This window comes from Trachypithecus francoisi, unplaced genomic scaffold (genome assembly GCF_009764315.1).
Source record: "Trachypithecus francoisi isolate TF-2019V2 unplaced genomic scaffold, Tfra_2.0 Lachesis_group6, whole genome shotgun sequence".
In the NCBI taxonomy this organism is placed as follows: Eukaryota; Metazoa; Chordata; class Mammalia; order Primates; family Cercopithecidae; genus Trachypithecus; species Trachypithecus francoisi.
Window position 1 is genome coordinate 33,811,797 of NW_022681471.1, and position 20,304 is coordinate 33,832,100.

A 20,304-nucleotide genomic window follows, 5' to 3' on the forward strand; every position below is an offset into this window, starting at 1 on the left:
CTTATGGACACAGAGAGTAGAAGGATGATGGCCAGGTGTGGTATCTCACACCTGTAATCCCAGCATTTTGGAGGGCCGAGGCAGGCAAATCACTTGAGGTCAGGTGTTGGAGACCAGCCTAGCCAACATGGTGAAACCCCATTCTATAGTAAAAATAGAAAAATTAGCCAGGCATGGTGGCACATGCCTGTAGTCCCAGCTACTCGGGAGGCTGAGGCAGGAGAATCTCTTGAACCCAAGAGGCGGAGGTTGCAGTGAGCCGAGAAAGCACCACTGCACTCCAGCCTGGGCAACAGAGTAAGACTCCTCCAAAAAAAAAAAAAAAAAAGAGAGAGAGAGTAAAAGGATGCTTACCAGAGGCTGGGAAATATAGTAGGGGGAAGGGCAGGAGTAGGGATGGTTAATGCATACAAAAAAATAGAAAGAATGAAGAAGACCTAATGTTTGATAACACAACAGGGTGACTATAGTCAGGAACAATGTAATTGTACATTTGAAATAACAATAAGAGTATAATTGGATTGTTTATGATACAAAGGATAAATGCTTGAGGTGATGGATATCCCATTTTACATGATGTGATTATTATGCATTACATGCCAGTATCAAAACATGTCATGAACCTCATACACCTACTATGTACGCACAAAAAATAAAATTAAACAATTTTTAAAAATCTATACACATGAGGAAATGTTATATAATCACAAAGACATACAAAAAAACAATACGTGCATGCCAAACTGGTGAAACCTAATTAAGACTTCCAGTCTGGTTAGTTGCATTGTGCCAGTTAATGTTCTGGTTTTGACAATACACTATAATTACAGAAAATGTCACCAATAGGAGAAGCTGTGTGATAGGTACATGGAACGTCTCTGTACTATTTATTTCAACTTCTTTTGAGTGTATAATTATCCCAAAGTAAAAAGTTACAAATTTATAATTTCGCTAATGAAAAATGTTAAGTATGCTTGGAACAACTTGAGTATGTGAATCCATATTTTCTTTTTTTTTTTTTTTTTTTTTTTTTTTAGACAGAGTCTCACTGTGTCACCCAGGCTGGAGCGCAGTGTCACAATCTTGACTCACTGTAACCTCCGCCTCCCGGGTTCAATGATTCTCCTGCCTCAGCCTCCTGAGTAGCAGGGGTTACTGGTACACGCCACCACACCTGGCTAATTTTTGTATTTTTCGTAAAGACAGAGTTTTGCCATGTTGGCCAGGCTGGTCTTGAACTCCTGACCTCAGGTGATCCACCTGCCTCGGCCTCTCAAAGTGCTGGGATTACAGGCGTGAGCCACTGATCCTGGCCAATCCATATTTTCAACTGCAAATTTTATGAAATCTAAAAACATATCAAGAAGCCTAGGAAGCCTAGGCTAGGAGGAAAAGGGAGTTGTAATTATTAAACTTGGGGGAGGGGCTGCAAGGAGCTAAAATCCATACTTGCTTTTTTTTTTTTTTTTTTTGAGACGGAGTCTCGCTCTGTTGCGCAGGCTGGAGTGCAGTGGTGCGATCTCGACTCACTACAACCTCTGCCTCCCAGGTTCAAGTGATTCTCCTGCCTCAGCCTCTCGAGTAGCTGGGACTACAGGAGCCCATCACCATGCCCAGCTAATTCTTTGTATTTTCAGTAGAGACGGGGTTTCATCGTGTTAGCCGGGACAATCTCGATCTCCTGACCTTGTGATCCGCCCGCCTCAGCCTCCTAGTGCTGGGATTACAGGCATGAGCCACTGCGCCTGGCCACTAAAACCCATACTTCTGAAAAGGGATCATCTGCTTGCTGGTGCTGAAATCTCTGAGCTTGGAAGAGGGTCCCTGTGATGCTGGGACCCAGACTTCTAAGGAGGGGCACAGACTGTTGGTGCTGTCTGTGAGCAGAGCATGATGAGATTGGTTCTTACTTTTTTTTTTTTTTTCCTTGAGAGGGAGTTTTGCTTTGTCGCCAGGCTGGAGTGCCATCTCGGCTCACTGCAACCTCCGTCGCCTGGGTGCAAGTGATTCCCCTGTCTCAGCCTCCCGAGTAGCTGGGACTACAGGCACGTGCCACCACGTCCAGTTAATTTTTTGTATTTCAGTAGAGACGGGGTTTCACCATGTTGGCCAGGATGGTCTCCATCTCCTGACCCCATGATCTGCCCACCTCGGCCTCCCAAAGTGTTGGGATTACAGACGCCAGCCACGGCGCCCGGCCGAGATTGGTTCTTTCAAGTGATGGAAAAACTGCAAACTGGACTCACTCAATTCTATAGAAAGGACTTGCTCTTTCCAGGGTAAAGAGGCAAGGCCAGGGTAGTGCTCATAGGAACTACAAGCAGACAGGCAACCCACAGTCAGCAAACACCTAGGAGCAAGTCCTTTTCTCCTTCAGCTTTGCAATCCCCCTGTAGGGACCCCTATTGTCAGAAGCTAACACAAAGCCAGCAGACAAAACTGACTTGTGGTTTGCAGTGTCCTATTGCTAGCATAATGAAGTAGGGTATAGAAGAGTGGGTTTGGAACCAGGCACGGTGGCTCACTCTTGTAATCCCAGAACTTTGGGAGGTGGAGGCGGGCCACTTGAGGTCAGGAGTTTGAGACCAGCCTGGCCAACATGGTGAAATCCCGTGTCTACTAAAAATACAAAAACTAGCCAGACATGGTGGCAGGCACCTATAATCCCAGCTACTCGGGAGGCTGAGGCAGGAGAATTGCTTGAACCTAGGAGGCGGAGGTTGCAGTGAGCCAAGATCCCGCCACTACACTCTAGCCTGGGTGACAGAGCAAAACTCAGTCTCAAAAAAAAAAAAAAAAAAAAAAGTGGGTTCGGAGCTGAGACAATAACCTAATAACTGACAAAATACAACTGTGGCAAAGCAACTTAACTATCCCCCAAATATCAGTAATGCGAGTACTGTCCTTTCATCATGCTAAATTGTAGCAGCGAAGTGACTCTGCAGATCGGAACTACCATTTCTTAGTTCCTCTTGCATTTAGGGGGGACCTTATGACAGGTATGTATGACATTCAGGCCAACCTAAGAAGCCACTCTTTCTCATTTCTCATGCGTTGACTGGTTGTCAGCATCCAGGGTGACTTCTGATGCCATATGTTGAAAGTGAGGGAGCTAGTGTTACCATAACAGATACATAAGAATTCTCTAGACACTTTGGCAAGGAGGTTTTAAAATTCACCAGCAGGGAGCTCACAAACGCTTATCAAAACACTACTCCCAAATACATGCCACCTTCAATGTAAGAAGAAATATTCCTTTTACCTTTGAACTTAGTTTATTTAGCTAAGAAAAATTGATACTCTTAGAGTTTTAGAGAGTTTATTCATGCATTCTAAATTGGAGAATACTTAGTATTGATAATGCTTCTGGTGTAATGCTGCAATTATGTTATAATAGCACACTATTAAACTTGTTAAGAATTTCTGTAAAATACACTGGGTGGGGAGCGGACAATGGGGATGAATTCCAGTGCCTCTCTCTTCACCAGAACAAAAGTGCTGTTTTTTAAAAATGATGCAGTGTGAAATTACTAACAAGTGGCCATCTTCAGACTCTGATTAAAGTCACATGTTAACATACAAATTTGAACTTCCACCAGCTCCTTCATTCAACAAAGGTGTAAAAAACTGTAGGGTTTTCCTAAGGGAATGACTCTTAGGCACCAATCCTAGAAAAAACTATGTTTAAAATTCTCTCAGATATTGGGGCTAAATACAAAGGAGATAAAGTAAGAAAGATTTTTCTGGGTTAGTCAAAGAGAGCAGTTGCTTTAAAATCTCCCATCCTTTTGTAAAAAAGGAAGCCTAGAACCTCTGCAACAAAGTCATACGTTTACTTAAATTCCCTTTTAGACTGTTTAAATTTAAATTTGTTTAAAGTTTAAGTTCTTTTCTGCCTTTATATTTTGAAATATCATGAAGAAACCTAGTCAAATACGTTTTTAGAAAGGTAACTGACAACCTCTCGTGAAGATCATGTTGAATGTTGGCTCAAGAGGCCAGAAAGTGAAGAGGAGGCAGCCATTGCAATGTCTCAGTGGAGTGGTCGGAAGGTCTTCCCGGACCTCAGAGTTCTGCTTCTCAAGGGAGAGATGTTCTGGAAGACTAGTGAAGATGTCTTAGAGAGGAATTTGATACTTCTTTAGCTTTCTCTTCCTCTCAGTCAAGTTTCCCTGGTAGCGGAGAAAGGGAGTGATTGACTAGACTAGAAAGAGGATTGGAGTGGCTTTGATGAATAAGGACAAGCACCAGGAGGGCTCTGACACACTTACCAGGTGTGGGAGAGCAGCAGGATTGCATGCACACGTGGGTACACGTGTGTGTGCGCGCGCCTGCTCCCTCCTCTCCTCTTGCCCCCCTCCTTCTCCTTCTACCTCCTTCTCTCCTCTCTCTCTCTCTCCCTCTCTCCTCTCCCTTTTTCTCCCTTCTCTGCCTCTCGTTCTTCCTCTCCGTCTGCCTAGGCACATGCTGACATACCTTGATATAAACTTGAACTCCCTGAACCCTGATCCTACCAAGTGCAACTCTTTGCCATGCTCACTTTACTTTCACTTGCTTCCTTTCTCCTGAGACTTTCCTATAAAAACGTTTGCTATGTTTGCCTATGATATTACCACCTTTTTCAGTGTTATCAACTCCCAGTTCTCTCTTCTAAGTTAGGCTCAAAGGAATGATATATAGTTGTAGTTTACATAGAATAGAATCAAAATTTACAAAGTTATGCAAAAGTACACAAAATACATTTATTTTTATTAGAATTCTGTACCAGTAGAAATAAATAGGTTTACCTACTGAAGTTTAAGGGGCTATCAAGTCACTCAGAGATCAGTGTGGATTAAGGCACACGAAGTGATTAAACTATTTGTATCTGAGATTAGCTGCCGACCTCCGAAATACTCTCCTCAGTAGCTTTCCACTTACCCTTGAAATTCTCACCAATTCCCAGCACAATCATAGCTCACTGCAGCCTCGAACTTCTGGGCTCAAGGGATCCTCCCACCATGTCTGGCAGAACCTTCCTGTAGAAGGCAGGGCCTTCCGAAGAGATACAAATAGATTTCCAGGGTCTTGGCACAAAACAGTGAAGTAATTTACATTTATGATAAATAATTTGGCATAGTCCCTGCTTAACAACTGGGTAGCGATTAAAGCTCTCTGAGATTTGGTTTCTTCACTTGTTTTAAAAAAAATTCTCTCTCTTCTCTGTACTTGATGCTGATTTCGTGGGGTCCTTGAGCAGCTGGCATTATCCAATAAGATGCAAGCTGACAAGACTGAAGGTGGTCTCTCTTCCTGTGATATCTACATTTTAATAATAGTATCTCAATAACTTATATCTGATGGATATATGTGAGCTCTCATATAATCCTCCCACCAGTTCTGTGTGGTAGCCTGATTATACATCTATCTTATTGACAAGGAAATGATCTAAGAGAGGTTTAAATGACCTGACTATCATTATAGAACAAGTCAGTGGTAGAACAAAGATCAGAAATCATATTTTCTGCCGGACATAGTGGGAGGATCGCTTGAACCCAGGAGTTCAATACTGCAGTGAGCTGTGGCCATGCCTATGAATTGCCACTGCACTCCAGCCTGGGAAATATTACAAGACATCGTCTCCAAAAAAAGAAAAGAAAAGAAAAGAAATTATATCTCCCACTCCTAGCAAGTGCTTTTCCCTAGGGGTGAACATTTTCAGCCTCTGTGTTTCTTGACCTTCCATGGTTTGTTTCTGATGATTTGGACAGAAGAGAGGACAATCCCAGTCTTGCCCTGAGCATAAAACCACTAGCATCCACCCTAGTTTATTATGTACACACTACATGCTTTGCCTCACATCCAGATCCTCTTCCTCGACTCTGGAACCCCCTACCAGTCCTTCACGGTCTGGCTAGAGACCCTCTCCAGGCAGCCTCTCCTGATCAAAACCACACTAGAGTCATTCTTTCCTCAAATTAAATCCCCTCAGCACCTATGTATCCATAACCCTCCGCTAGTTGGGCTTTTTCATGCGTGTTGGTGGTAGGTGGGAGGTTCCATATACCAGTTTTCAGGGAAAAGAGAAAAGTGACAACATAACCAACTATCAGAGGTTTAGTTGAACTGCCAGATTTTAGGCAATGACTGGGATTGACACAAATTCAGTTAAATTTCATCCACTTTCTCTCTCTACCTAAACTTCTGAGAAGTGATCACTGATGATAATGGGGTTGACTAGAGGCTCTTCAAGATTCTCAAAGGAAGAGAAGATCAATGGTCGCATTTGGGGACATTTGTTACCACAACACTCTCCAAAGGTGACCTGGGCATGTCTGGTAACTGCATTTTTCATCCATTTGACAAATAAAATTCATCGCACAAAGGATCAAAGCCCTGGGATGCTGAGAAGGAAATTTGCATAGGAATTTCAATACTGAAAAGGTCAGAGATCCAATGAGACAAGCTAGCCCTGGGGAGTTCTGAAGCCCTTGTTCTAAGGAAAGGAAACGAAATGAGGTTCTCTTTCATTTTGAATGATGATGAGATGACTTACGATAACAAGTCTCACTTCAAAGTGATGAGCTATCCCATCTGAGCTTCAGCTGCATTAAAATTGATGGCTTCAAGGACCAGAAAGATATGCTTATTAGTTGCATGACTGGAGAGTTACAGGGCTGTCTACTCTTTGGAGGTAAAACTCTTTTGGGTGCCCTAGCAAAGTGAGGTAGCACATTCTGCTTAACTACAGAGAATCATTTCTGAAGTCATATATACTAAGATATGCGTCAGATATCTATGTCAGCCTAAAGTTTTCCAAAATAGTTCAGTTCAACAAATAGTTCTCAAATGTCTATTGTCCAGGCACCGTGCTGGTTGCTAGAGATGGAGAGATATTAATAATGAGTTATAAGTGTCAGGCATTACTCAGAGTTTCTTACTATGTAAGACCCTCTGCCAGGTGCTTTAGATACATCATGTCATTTCATTCTTTCCATTACCCTGTGAGATATTCTTAGCCCCACTTGATATGGTCTCTAGCCAGATCATGAGGGATCTGTAGGGGGTTCCAGAGTGAGGAAGAGGATCTGGACATGAGTCAAAGCACACAGTGCACAAAATAAACTCAGGTAGATGCTAGTGGTTTTATGTTCAGGACAAGGCTGGAATTGTCCTCTCTTTTTCTGTCCAGATGGTCAGAAACAAACCATGGAGGGCTCAGAAATAAAGACTGGAAATGTTCAAGCCTAGGGAAAAGCACCAGCTAGGAGTGAGAAGATACCCACGTTACAGGTGAAAAAAGCAAGTCATAGAAAGGTTAAATAATTTGGCCAGGCACGGTGGTGCATGCCTGCAATCCCAGCATTTTGGGAGGCCAAGACAGGCAGATCACCTGAGGTCAGGAGTTCGAGACCAGCCTGGTCAACATGGTGAAACCCCATCTCTACTAAAAATACAAAAAATTGCTGGGCATGGTGGTGCACACCTGTAGTCTCAGCTACTCGGGAGGCTGAGGTAGCAGAATGGCTTGAACCTGGGAGGCAGAAGTTGCAGTGAGCCAACATCGTGCCACTGCACTCCAGCCTGGGCAACAGAGCAAGACTCTGTCTCAAAAAAAAGAAAAAAGAAAAAGAAAAGAAAGATTAAATAATTTGCCTAAGTTTACACACCCAATACATAGCAGAGATGGAACTTAACCCCAGTTCTATCTAATTCCAAACTCCATGATCTTAACCACTATACCATACTGCCTCAGATATTAATACATTTTAAGAGCTTCATGGTAAACTAGCAGGCACATACAAAATGAAGCATTTTTGAATTATTATGCTAAATGCTAAGATAGAAGCATGCCTAGGGTGCTGCTGGAATACAGAGGATGTGCCCTTGGGAAGTAGCACTGCATATGGATTAAGAGCACAGACTCCAAAGCTATAACTGCCTGATGGGTTCTTCTGCCCACAGCACAGACAAAATCAGACCACAGCATTGCAATACAGAAAGAGTTTAGGCCAGGCACAGTGGCTCATGCCTGTAGTCCCAGCACTTTTGGAGGCCAAGGCAGGTGGATCACTTGAGCCCAGGAGTTGGAGACCAGCCTTGGCAACATGGCGAGACTCTGTCTCTACAAAAAATACAAAAATTAGCAGGGTGTGGTGGCACATACCTGTGGTCCCAGCTACTCAGGAGGCTGAGATGGGAGGATCTCTTGAGCCTGGGAGTTTGAGGCTGCAGTGAGCCATGATTGCACCACTGCACTCAGCCTGGATGACAGAGTGAGACCCTCTACCTGCCCCCCCCCCAAGAAAGAATTTAATAGCTATGAGGCTAGCCATGCCATGTAAGAGATGGAGTCATCATTGAAATCAGTCTCCCTTGGCCGGGCGCGGTGGCTCAAGCCTGTAATCCCAGCACTTTGGGAGGCCGAGACGGGCGGATCACGAGGTCAGGAGATCGAGACCATCCTGGCGAACACAGTGAAACCCCGTCTCTACTAAAAAACTACAAAAAACTAGCCGGGCGAGGTGGCGGGCGCCTGTAGTCCCAGCTACTCGGGAGGCTGAGGCAGGAGAATGGCGTAAACCCGGGAGGCGGAGCTTGCAGTGAGCTGAGATCCGGCCACTGCACTCCAGCCTGGGCGACAGAGCAAGACTCCGTCTCAACAAAAAAAAAAAAAAAAAGAAATCAGTCTCCCTGATAATTTAGGGGCTAGGGTCTTTCAAAGACAGTTCAGGAGAAGGGGTGGGGGTAGCTAAGCAATGGGTGCTTGCTGCTGATTGGTAGGGGTGCAAACATGGGGGTATGGGAAATAGTCCTCATGCACACTGAGTCACTTTTGGTTGAGACCACAGGAGTGGTTGGCAGGTTCAGGTGGAGTCATCAGTCCTTCAGACACGCGAAAAACCTGAAATGATATCTCAAAAAGCCAATCTTAGGTTCTACAATAGTGATGTTATCTGCAGGAGTAAATGGGGAAGTTGCATATCTGGTGATCTCTGGAATAATGGTTGGCAATCATTTATGTCTACACTTTGGCAGAATTCAGGCTCCTCTATCCTCCTAACCTGGTGGTCTCTCATTAGCTTTTAAAAAGAAGTGAGCTTTGGGGAAGGGCTATTAGCATTTAAACTATAGGCCCAGCATGGTAGCACACGTCTGTAATCCAGAACTTTGGGAGGCTGAGGTGGGCAGATCACTTGAGGCCAGGAGTTCCAGACCAGCCTGGCCAACATGGCAAAACCCTGTTTCTATTAAAAATGCGAAAATTAGACAGGTGTGGTGGTGCACGCCTGTAGTACCAGCTACTTGAGAGGCTGAGGCATGAGAATCACTTGCACATAGGAGGCAGAGTTTGCAGTGAGCCGAGATCGTACCACTGCATTCCAGCCTGGGTGACAGCGCAAGACTCTGTTTCAAAATAAAAATAAAAATAAACTATAAACTAAATATCTCCCAAAGTTAGCTTGGCCTAAGCCCAGGAATAATTAAGGGTAGCTTGAAGGCTAAAGGCAAGATGGGGACTGGCTAGATCGGATCTCCCCCATTGCCATAATTTTCTCACTGTTAAAATTTTTGCAAAGGCAGTTTCCAAGCCAGACAGCCTGGATCTGAAGTGTGAATCTGTCACCTACAAATTATGTGAACATGGGCAACTTAAACCGCTATGTGCCTCAGTTTCCTCATCTGAAAATCAAGATAATAACAAAACCTAATTCACAGAGTTGTGAGGATTAAATGTGCTTAGAATAATTCCTGACACAGAGTAAGCACTACACAAGTGTTAGATAAAATGAATAAGCTTAACTCCAAATGAGGTTACGGAAAGCTTTTTGGAAGGACTGATGCCTGGAGCTGAGTCACAGAAGATGAATAAGAGTTAGCCAGGTGAGGGCCAGGCGCAGTGGCTCACGCCTGTAATCCCAGCACTTTGGGAGGCCAAGGTGGGCGGATCACGAGGTCAGGAGATTGAGACCATCCTGGCCAACATGGTGAAAACTCGTCTCTACTAAAAATACAAAAATTAGCCAGGCGTGGTGGTGCGTGTCTGTAATCCCAGCTACTCGTGAGGCTGAGGCAGGAGAATCAATTGAACCAGGGAGTTGGAGGTTGTGGTGAGCCGAGATCACACCACTGCACTGCACGTCAGCCTGGGTAACAAAGTGAGCCTCTGTTTCAAAAAAAAAAAAAAAAAAAGAGCCAGGTGAAGATGGGAAAGGTTTACCAGGCGGGGGACAGCATGAGCACAAAACACAGGAATACAGCAGTATTGTTGATGGAGGCTAATTACAAGCACTTTGGCAATTCTCCACTAGACCATAAAGCACAAGCAAGGAAGAGGTAGGGGCTGTTCTGGACAGGGGCGTTCTGTAGGTCACATGAAGGAATTTGGACTTTATTTTGTAGGCAACAAGGAATCATAGAAGAAAAGAGTTTTATGTAGGGGAACCATGTAGACAGATATATATGGGAGAGTAGATTTGTTGTATGACCTACAATTTACTTAAAAATACTCTGCAGAGACAGTGTGAGATACACATACACTTATACACATGTACATGTAGATATACATATACTCTAGGGGCCGTTAATATCTGAAGTACCCCCAGTGATGAACACATTCCAGCCGCACTTAGTTTGCATATAAAGACACTAATTGTGAGTCCACACTCCAGAGGCAGCTACTGAAAAACTGCAACCAATCTACTTAAACCTACACTAGAGGGTTTGCTCATTCACATAAAAGAGTCACTCATTCATGAAATAAATGGTGTTCCAGATATATGGATGGACACGTCTCTCTACCCTCACATGAATGAAGCCTAAAAAACTGGTGATCCCAGAGTGGTGTCTTAGTTCTAGGAATCTACTAGTTTCCACATCCTGACACTTAATGGAAGATTCTATTGCCTGGTCTAGCCATTGAGCAAAAATGTTGCTACCACTGGAGAACTGCTGCATGTGCTTCAAGTGAACTGTTCCTACATGGGGCTTAACGGAGCTTGTGAAGACAGGCTTCAAGAATAAGTGCTAAAAAAGGCATGATTGACAGAATTGCGCCAAATTTGTGTTTTCATTAGAACATACCAACTGGTTGGGAGATTGTGGAGGATGAGGAAGAACTAAACTCCACAGCTACCTCTAATCATTAGAAGCTACTGATATCACTGAAAAGTACCTGATGATGTGAGAGGCTCAACTGGTTTAAATAAATTTGCAGGCTGGGGGAGGTGGCTCACACCTGTAAGCCCAGCACTTTGGGAGGCCGAGGTGGGTGAATCACAAGGTTAGGAGTTTGAGACAAGCCTGGCCAACATGGTGAAACCCCATCTTTACTAAAAATACAAAAAATTAGCTGGGCGTAGTGGCAGGCGCCTGTAATCCCAGCTACTCAGGAGGTTTAGGCAGGAGAATCGCTTGAACCCAGGAGGTGGAGATTGCAGTGAGCTGAGATCGTGCCACTGCACTCCAGCCTGGGCAACAGAATGAGACTCTGTCTCAAAAAAATAAAAAATAAAAGTAAAATAAAATAAAATAAAAATAAATAAATAAATTTGCAATAGAATCGAAGAAGGGCAATTATGGAGGCAGGGAAGCAAATTAGGCAGAGAGACTGCTGCAAGTGGTTCAATCAGTAGATGATAAACTACAAAAACAATTACATAACAAAAGATGACAGCAAGAGAGAAATGAAAGAACTGCAAAACAGATAAAAATAATAAAATAGCAATAGTAAGTCCTTATGTGCCAATAATTATTTTCAATGTTAATGGACTAAACTCTCCAATCTAAAGGCATAGAGTGGCTGAATGAATAAGAAACAAGATGCAGCGATATGCTATTTACAAGACACTGACATTAGATATAAAGACACACATAGGCTGAAAGTGAAGGAGTGAGGAAAAAGATATTCCATACAAATCATAACCAAAATAGAACAGGGGTGGCTATACTTATACAGACAAAATAGGCTTTAAGTCAAAACCTGTCACTAGAGACAAATAAGGTCATTATGGAATGATAAAAGGATCAACTCTGCAGGAAAATATAATAATTATACATATATATGCACCCAGCATCAGAGCACCTAAATATTTAAAACAAATATTGACAGATCTGAAGGGAGGAATGGACAGTACTACAATAACAGTAGAAAACTTCAATACCCCACTTGTAATAATGGATAGAACATCCAGGCAGAAAATCAATTAAAAAACAGCTTACTTGAACAACACTATAGACTAACAGACATATACAGAATTCTCTACCCAAAAGCAGCAGAATACATATTCTTTTTTAGTGCACATGGAACATTCTGCAGGATAGATCACATGTTAGATCACAAAATGAGTCTTAACAAATTTAAGAATATTGAAATCATACCAAGTATCTTCTCAGCAGTGGAATGAAACAGGCAATCAATAAGATAAAATTAACAAACTTACACTAAGAAAAAAAAAGAGAAATCACAAATTAATAGAATCAGAAATGTATCTCTAGGTGGACAGTGACAGAAAAAAAAGAGAAAGAAAAAAGAACATCAGAAATTATACTGGAGACATTACAATGGATGACGCAGAAAATGGATCATAAGGGACTATTATGAACAACCTAGGTTTCTAGGTTGAATAACCTAGAAAAAAATGAATAAATTGCTAGAAACACACAACTTACCAAGACTGAATCAAGAAGAAATAGAAAGTCTGAAGAGACCAATAAGAAACAAAGAGATAAGGCCGGGTGCAGTGGCTCACACCTGTAATCCCAGCACTTTGGGAGGGCAAGGCGGGCGGATCACGAGATCAGGAGATAGAGACCATCCTGGTTAACACGGTGAAACCGCATCTCTACTAAAAATACAAAAATATTAGCCAGGTGTGGTGGCGGGTGCCTGTAGTCCCAGCTACTCGGGAGGCTGAAGCAGGACAATGGCGTTAACCCAGGAGGCAGAGCTTGCAATGAGCCAAGATCACACCACTGCACTCCAGCCTGGGTGACAGAGTGAGACTCTGTCTCAACAAAAAGAAAAAAAGAAAATAAAAGGAAAAGAAAGGAAACAAAGAGATAGGGTCAGTAATCAAAAAGCTTCCAACAAAGAAAAGTCCAGTACTAGACAAGCTTCTGGAAAATTCTACAAAACACTCAAAGAATAATTAATACCAAAATTTCTTAAACTCTTCCAAAAAATGGAAGAAGGAACACTTCCAAACTCATTTTATAAGGCCAGCATCACCCTGATACCATGAGCCAGACAAGACATCACAAGTAAAGAAAACTATAGGCCAATATCCCTAATGAACGTAGATGCAAAAACCTTTAATAAAATATTAGCAAACCAAATTCAATAACACATTAAAAGGATTATACACCATGATCAAGTGGGATGCAAGGACAGTTCAATATACAAATATATCAAATCAATCAATGTGATACACCACATTAATTAGATGAAAGCAGAACCATATGATCATTTCAATAGACACAAAGAAAGTATTTTACAAAATTCAATATCCCTTCATGATAAAAACCCTCAACAAAATAGGTACAGAAGGAACTTACCTTAACAAAATAAAGGCAAAATATTAAAAATCATCACAAGCATCATATAAGCAATGGAGAAAAACTGAAAGTTTTTCCTCTAAGATCTGGAACAAGACAAGAATGCCCACTCTTGTCCTGCTATTCAACACAGTACTGGAAATCTTAGCCAGAACAGTTAGGCAAGAGAAAGAAATAAAAGACATCCAAATAAAAAGAGAAGTATAATGATTTATATATGCTGATGACATGATCATATATGCAGAAAACCCTAAAGATGCTACCAAAATAACTGCTAGAACTAATAAATAAACTGGGTAAATTTGCAGGATATAAAACCAATATGCAAAAATTAGTGTCATTTCTCACATATGTTCACTGCAACACTACTCACAATAGAAAAGAGGAATCAACCTAAATGCCCATCAATGGTAGAATGGATAAAGAAAATATGGTACATACATAACATGGAAAATGTGGTACATATATACTATGGGGTACAGTCATAAAAAGAACAAGATTGGCCAGGCATGGTGGCACATACCTGTAATCCCAGCACTTTAGGAGGCTGAGGTGGGCGGATCACAAGGTCAGGAGATCAAGACTATCCTGGCTAACATGGTGAAACCCCATCTCTACTAAAAATACAAAAAATTAGCCAGGCATAGTGGCACATGCCTGTATTCCCAGCTACTCGGGAGGCTGAGGTGGGAGAATCACTTGAACCCAGGAGGCAGAGGTTGCAGTGAGCCGAGATCACCCCACTGCACTTTAGCCTGGGCATCAGAGCAAGATACTGAAAAAAAAAAAAAAAACAAGATTAGCCAGGCGCGGTGGCTCACGCCTGTAATCCAGCACTTTGGGAGGCCAAGGCGGGTGGATCACCTGAGGTCAGGAGTTCAAGACCAGCCTGTCCAACATGGTGAAACCCTGTCTCTAAAAATACAAAAATTAGCCAGGCATGGTGGCAGGCGCCTGTAATCCCAGCTACTCGGGAGGCTGAGGTGGGAGAATCGCTTGGACCCAGGAGATGGAATTTGCAGTGAGCTGAGATTGTGCCATTGCACTCTAGCCTGGGTGACAAGAGTGAAACCTGTCTCAACAACAAAACAAAACAAAACAAAAACAAAAACAGAAAACCCAAGATCATGTCCTTTGCAGCAATGTGAATGGAGCTGAAAGCCATTAGCCTAAGCAAACTAATGCAGGAAGAGAAAACCAAATACTGCATGTTCTCACTTATAAGTGTGAGCTAAACATGGAGTACACATGGACACAAAGAAGGGAACAACAGACACCAGGGTCTATTTGAAAATGGAGGGTGGGAGGAAGGTGAGGATCAAAAAACTGCCTATTAGGTACTATGTTTATTACCTAGGCGACAAAATAATCTGCACACCAAATGTCCATGACACACAATTTATCTAAATAAGAAATCTGCACATATACTCCTGGACCTAAAATAAAAGTTAAAAAATTAATGTTATTTCCATAAACTAACAACAAACTATCTGAAATGCAAATTTTAAAAATCCCATTTATATTAGCAGCAAAAAGAATAAAATCCTTAGGAATTAACTTAGCCAAAGTGGTGAAAAATTTGTATACTAGAAATTATAAAACATTGATGGAAGAAATTTTAAAAGACACAAACAAATGGAAAGACATCCCCTGTTCACAGACTGGCAGAATTAATATTGTTAAAATGTCCATACTAGCCAAAGCAATCTACAGATTAAATGCAATCCCTACCAAAATCCCAATTATTTTTTACAGAAATAGGAAAAGGAATCCTAAAATTTGTATGGGACACCAAATAGCCAAAGCAATCATTCAAGAAGCTAGAAGCATCATACTTCCTGACTTCAAATTATATTACACAGCTATAGCAATCAAAACAGTATGGTACTGACAGAAAAACAGACATACAGACCAATGGAACAGAATAGAGGGCCCAGAAATAAACCCATGCATTTATGGTTAACTGATCTTCAACAAGGGTGCCAAGAACACACAATGAGTAAAGGATAGTCTCTTCAACAAATGGTGTTGGGGCAACTGGATATCCACATGCAGAAGAATGAAATTGGACCCTGCTATAATTTGAATATTCCCTCCAAAACTCATGTTGAAATTTAACTGCCATTGTCAGAGTATTAAGAGGTGGGATCTTAAGGATGATTAGGAGGACATAAGGGCTTCACCTTCATGGGTTGATTAATGCAGCTATCAATGAAGATGCAGTTATTGTGGGAGTTCAGTCCCCTTTTTTTCTCTCTGTCCTCCCCTTTTGCCATGAGATGATAGAGCATGAGGGCCATTGCCAGATGTAGGCGCCATGCTCTTTGACTTCCCAGCTTCCAGACCATGAGTCAATAAACTATTGTTTATAAATTATCCAATATTTGGTATTCTGTTACAGCATCACAAAAAGACTAAGACCCCCTAGCTCACATCATATACAAAATCAACTCAAAATAGATTGCTTAAACATAAGATCTGAAACCACAAAACTCTAGAAGAAAACAAAGAAAAGTCTTTTTGACATTGGTCTTGGCATGACAGCAAAAGCACAGGCAATGAAAGAAAAATAGATGAGTGAGGCTTCATCAAACTAAAAATCTTCTGCACAGCAAAGGAAACAATCAACAAAATGCAAAGGCAACATACAGAATGGGTGAAAATATTTGTGAACTATATATCCAATAAGGGATTAATACCCAGAATATATAAGGAACCCATATAGCTCAATGCCAAAAACACAAATATGCCAATTAAAAAGTGGGCAAAGGACCTAAATAGACATTTCTCAAGAGAAGAAATTCAAATTGTTAATAGATATATGAAATGATTCTGAATATCTCTAATCAGGGAAAGGAAAATCAAAACCACAATGAGATATCACCTCACACCTGTTAGAATGAATGTCTACTATCAAAAAGAGAAAACATAAGTGTTGGTGAGGATGTGGAAAAAAGAGAACTCTTGTACGCTGCTGGTAAAAATGTATATTAGTACAGCCATTATGGAAAATAATATGAAGGCTCCTCAAAAATTAAAAATAGAACTACCAAATGATCCAGCAATCCTGCTTCTGGGTATACATCCAAAGGAAATGAAATCAGCATATTGACGAGATAGTTACATTTCCATGTTCACTGCAGCATTATTCACAGTAGCCATGGTGTAGAAACAACCTACATGTCCTTTGATGAATGAATGGATACAGAAACTGTGGTGTATAGATATATAATGGAATATTATTCAACCTCAGAAAAGAAGAAAAGGCTGGGTGCAGTGGCTCACACCTGCAATTCGGCACTTTGGGAGGCTGAGCTAGGAGTATTGCTTGAGCTCAGGAGTTTGAGACCAGCCTGGGCAACATAATGAGACCTTGTCTCTACAAAAAAATCAAAAAATTAGCCAGGTGTGGTGGTACACACCTATAGTCCCAGCTACTCAGGAGGCTGAGGCAGGAGGATCACCTGAGCCCAGGAGACTGAGGTTGCAGAGCAAGACACTGTGAAGAAGAAGAAGGAGAAAGAGAAGAAGGGGAAGAAGGGGAAGAAGGAGGAGGAGGAGGAGGAGGAGGAGGAGGAGGAAATTCTGCCATTTGTGACAACATGGATGGAGCTGGGAACATTATACTAAGTGAAATAAACAAGACACAGAAGAGAAAAACTGCATGATCTCACTCGTATTTGGAATAGAAGATAATTAAATTCACAAATTCATAAAGGCAAAGAATAGGATGAAAGTTGCCAGGGTGCAGGAGGGGCTAATTCAGAGTTAGACTTACGTTTGCCAGATAGACCAACCCTGAATGTAAAGATACTCTAAATAGAAGAAAAGAGGGCCAGGGACAGAACCTAGGAGAAAGCCAGCACTTAACCAATGAAAGCTAGAGTCGACTCTGGATCTGATCGTTCAGGATTAATGTTTAATTTGGGTCTACCTTTCCCTACCATTTGTATGGCTCTGGATCTATTGTTTTTAACACCAAATTGGCTACATGTCCCAGGAATGCCAACTAATAACCTTTACAAATAATAATTAGAAAGGAAAGTGTGTGGCAATAAAGTCATATATCAGAGAACAGGAATGGAAATCATCAGGTTTGCCACCTTCTCTCTCGGGTTTCTGTTTTTCCAAACATAAACGTGATGAACTGGCTTCAGTTATTTCTATGGCTCTTCCAGTGGGAACAGCCTATGATTATTTGACATTTGGTTTATCTACACTTTTCTTGTAGCTGTATCACTGCTCTCCTACATTAATACAAATGGGTAGAAGCTGACTATATTCTTTTCAAGGTCATGACAATAGAAGAAAACCGCAAAAACACAGTCACAAAATATGGTAAGTAAAAGGAAGCGAGAGTTATAGGGGAAAATGTGATTGACCTCTTGCTATTAATATCAGTGCTCAGCTGTACAACAATAAGGGTATGTCCCCTTGAGATCAAATCAATGGCTCAAAAGAGGGAAACAAACCACTTTTTTTTCTGATCAAATCAAAGTTTACTCCCTAATTCTGCTAATTTTGAGGTGATAGTGAATATTGTTCTCTCTTCATTACTTCTCTCACAGTTGTCATAAAGTGTTAAGAATTTTTTTTTTTTTTTTTTTTTTTTTTGAGACAAGGTCTTGCTCTGCTGCTCAGACTGGAGTACGGTGGCATGATCTCGGCTCACTGCAACCTCTGCATCCCAGGCCCAAGTGATTCTCCTGTCTCAGCCTCCAGGCCCAAGCAATTCTCCTGCTTCAGCCTCCCTAGTAGCTGGGACTACAGATGTGCACCACCACACATGACAAATTTTTTTTTTTTTTTTAAGTGCGACTGCACTCTGTCGCCCAGGCTGGAGTGTAGTGGCGCAACCTTGGCTCATTACAACCTCCGCCTCCCGGGTTCAAATGATTCTCCTGCCTCAACCTCCTGAGTAGCTGAGATTATAGGCGTGTGCCACCATACCTGGCTAATTTTTGTATTTTTAGTGGAGATGGGGTTTCATCATGTTGGTCAGGCTGGTCTCAAACTCCTGACCTCATGATCCTCCCACCTCGGCCTCCCAAAGTGTTGGGATTACAGGCATGAGCCACCATGTCCAGCCTAATTTTTGTATTTTTAGTAGAGACAGGGTTTTGCCATGTTCTCCCCCGCCACCCCCGACTGATCTCAAACTCCTGAGCTCAGGTGATCTGCCCACCTTGGCTTCCCAAAGTACTGGAATTACAGCTCTGAGCCACTGCCACCGTGCCCAGCCTAGAATATTTTAATATATGTAAAAGAAAGGGTGTATAACTACTGTTCTCATCTCATCAACTATTCTTACCAAACCTTCAAAGCTTAATTGGAGGGAAATTAGTCTAGAGACAGTGTGCCCTGCTCACCTTCTTCCATACTGCCAGCTTGGAATGATTTTCCAGTGTAACACCTATGTTCCTTGCTTCTATTCTGAAGTTTAAGAATACTTTTAGAGAGGGGATGTGAATAAAGATCATGCCGCCTTTCTTTTTCATTGTTTCTTTTTTTGAGATAGAGTCTTGCTTTGCCACCCAGGCTGGAGTGCAATGGCATGATCTCAGCTCACTGCAAACTCAAACTCCTGGGCTCAAGCGATCCTCCTGCCTCAGCCTCCCAAGTAGTTGGGACACAAGTATGCACCACCATATCTGAATTTTTTGTTTGTTTGTTTGTTTAGATGGAGTCTCACTCTGTTGCTAGGCTGGAGTGCAGTGGCGTCATCTCGGCCAACTGCAACCTCCACTTCCCAGATTCAAGTGATTCTCCTGCCTCAGCCTCCCGAGTAGCTGGGATTACAGGTGTGGACCACCACGCCCAGCTAATTTTTGTATTTTTAGTAGAGACAGGGTTTCGCTACGTTGGCCAGGCTGGTCTTGAAATCCTGACTTCAGGTGATCTGCCCGTCTCAGCCTCCCAAAGTGCTGGGATTATAGGCGTTAGCCACCGTGCCTGGCCATACACCTCGCTATTTTTAATCATTTTTTAAATAAATGGCATTTGCTATATTGCCCAGGCTGGGCTTGAACTCCTGGCATCAAGCAATCCTCCTGCCTCAGCATCTCAGAGTTCTGGGATTACAGGCATGAACCACTATGCTCTGCCTGTGCTGCCCTTTCTATTAAAAGATGGTACAACTGATCTATGAATAAGCCATGTCCTTTCAGTTCTTTTGCTAGGGTTGAGGATGAGATTACGCTGAATCATCTATACTCTCTCACACTCTTGTGACCAAACAGCTATCATGTGTACCCAGGTGGCTACTGATAGAGGTAAAAGCAGTGGCCAAGAAATTAACTAGTTCCTTTACATCAGACCTAGGATCACAAACCTCACATGCCTGGTACTCTTATCAATTACTTTCACCGTGTCATATTGACTATGTCATCGGGCCCACCACGTAGGCAATGTATAGATATATGCTGAGTCCCAAAACCTCAGTATGGAACCCCACAGGCAGAGGCTCCAGCTTGGAGAATGGGTTAAGTTCTAGGTTTCTGCTCCAATCTGTGAAGCTGATTCAGTCCCTGGAGCAGGGTACAGGGGTCAACACACTGCCTTCTGTTTTTGTACCAGGGCAGGTAGAGGGAGGCCACAATTTTGGAAGATGGGGATTGCCCAGCTGCCAGCTTTTTCAGCAGATGGTATAACCACCATGAGATAATTAGCATGCAGTCCCACAGTGGGGCTGGGTACAGAGAAGGAGCAACTGAAATGGAAAATTAGATCAACAAAAATGGAGGAGAGGTTGTTACCCAGTTGAAAATG

At 42.2% G+C, this 20,304-nt stretch overlaps 1 pseudogene; it reads right to left on the reverse strand.

Annotated features, from left to right (window-relative positions):
* The window catches only part of LOC117077678, a 36,251-nt pseudogene extending 17,235 nt beyond the window's left edge, over positions 1 to 19,016 (reverse strand).
* Positions 19,017 to 20,304: the final 1,288 nt, after the last annotated feature.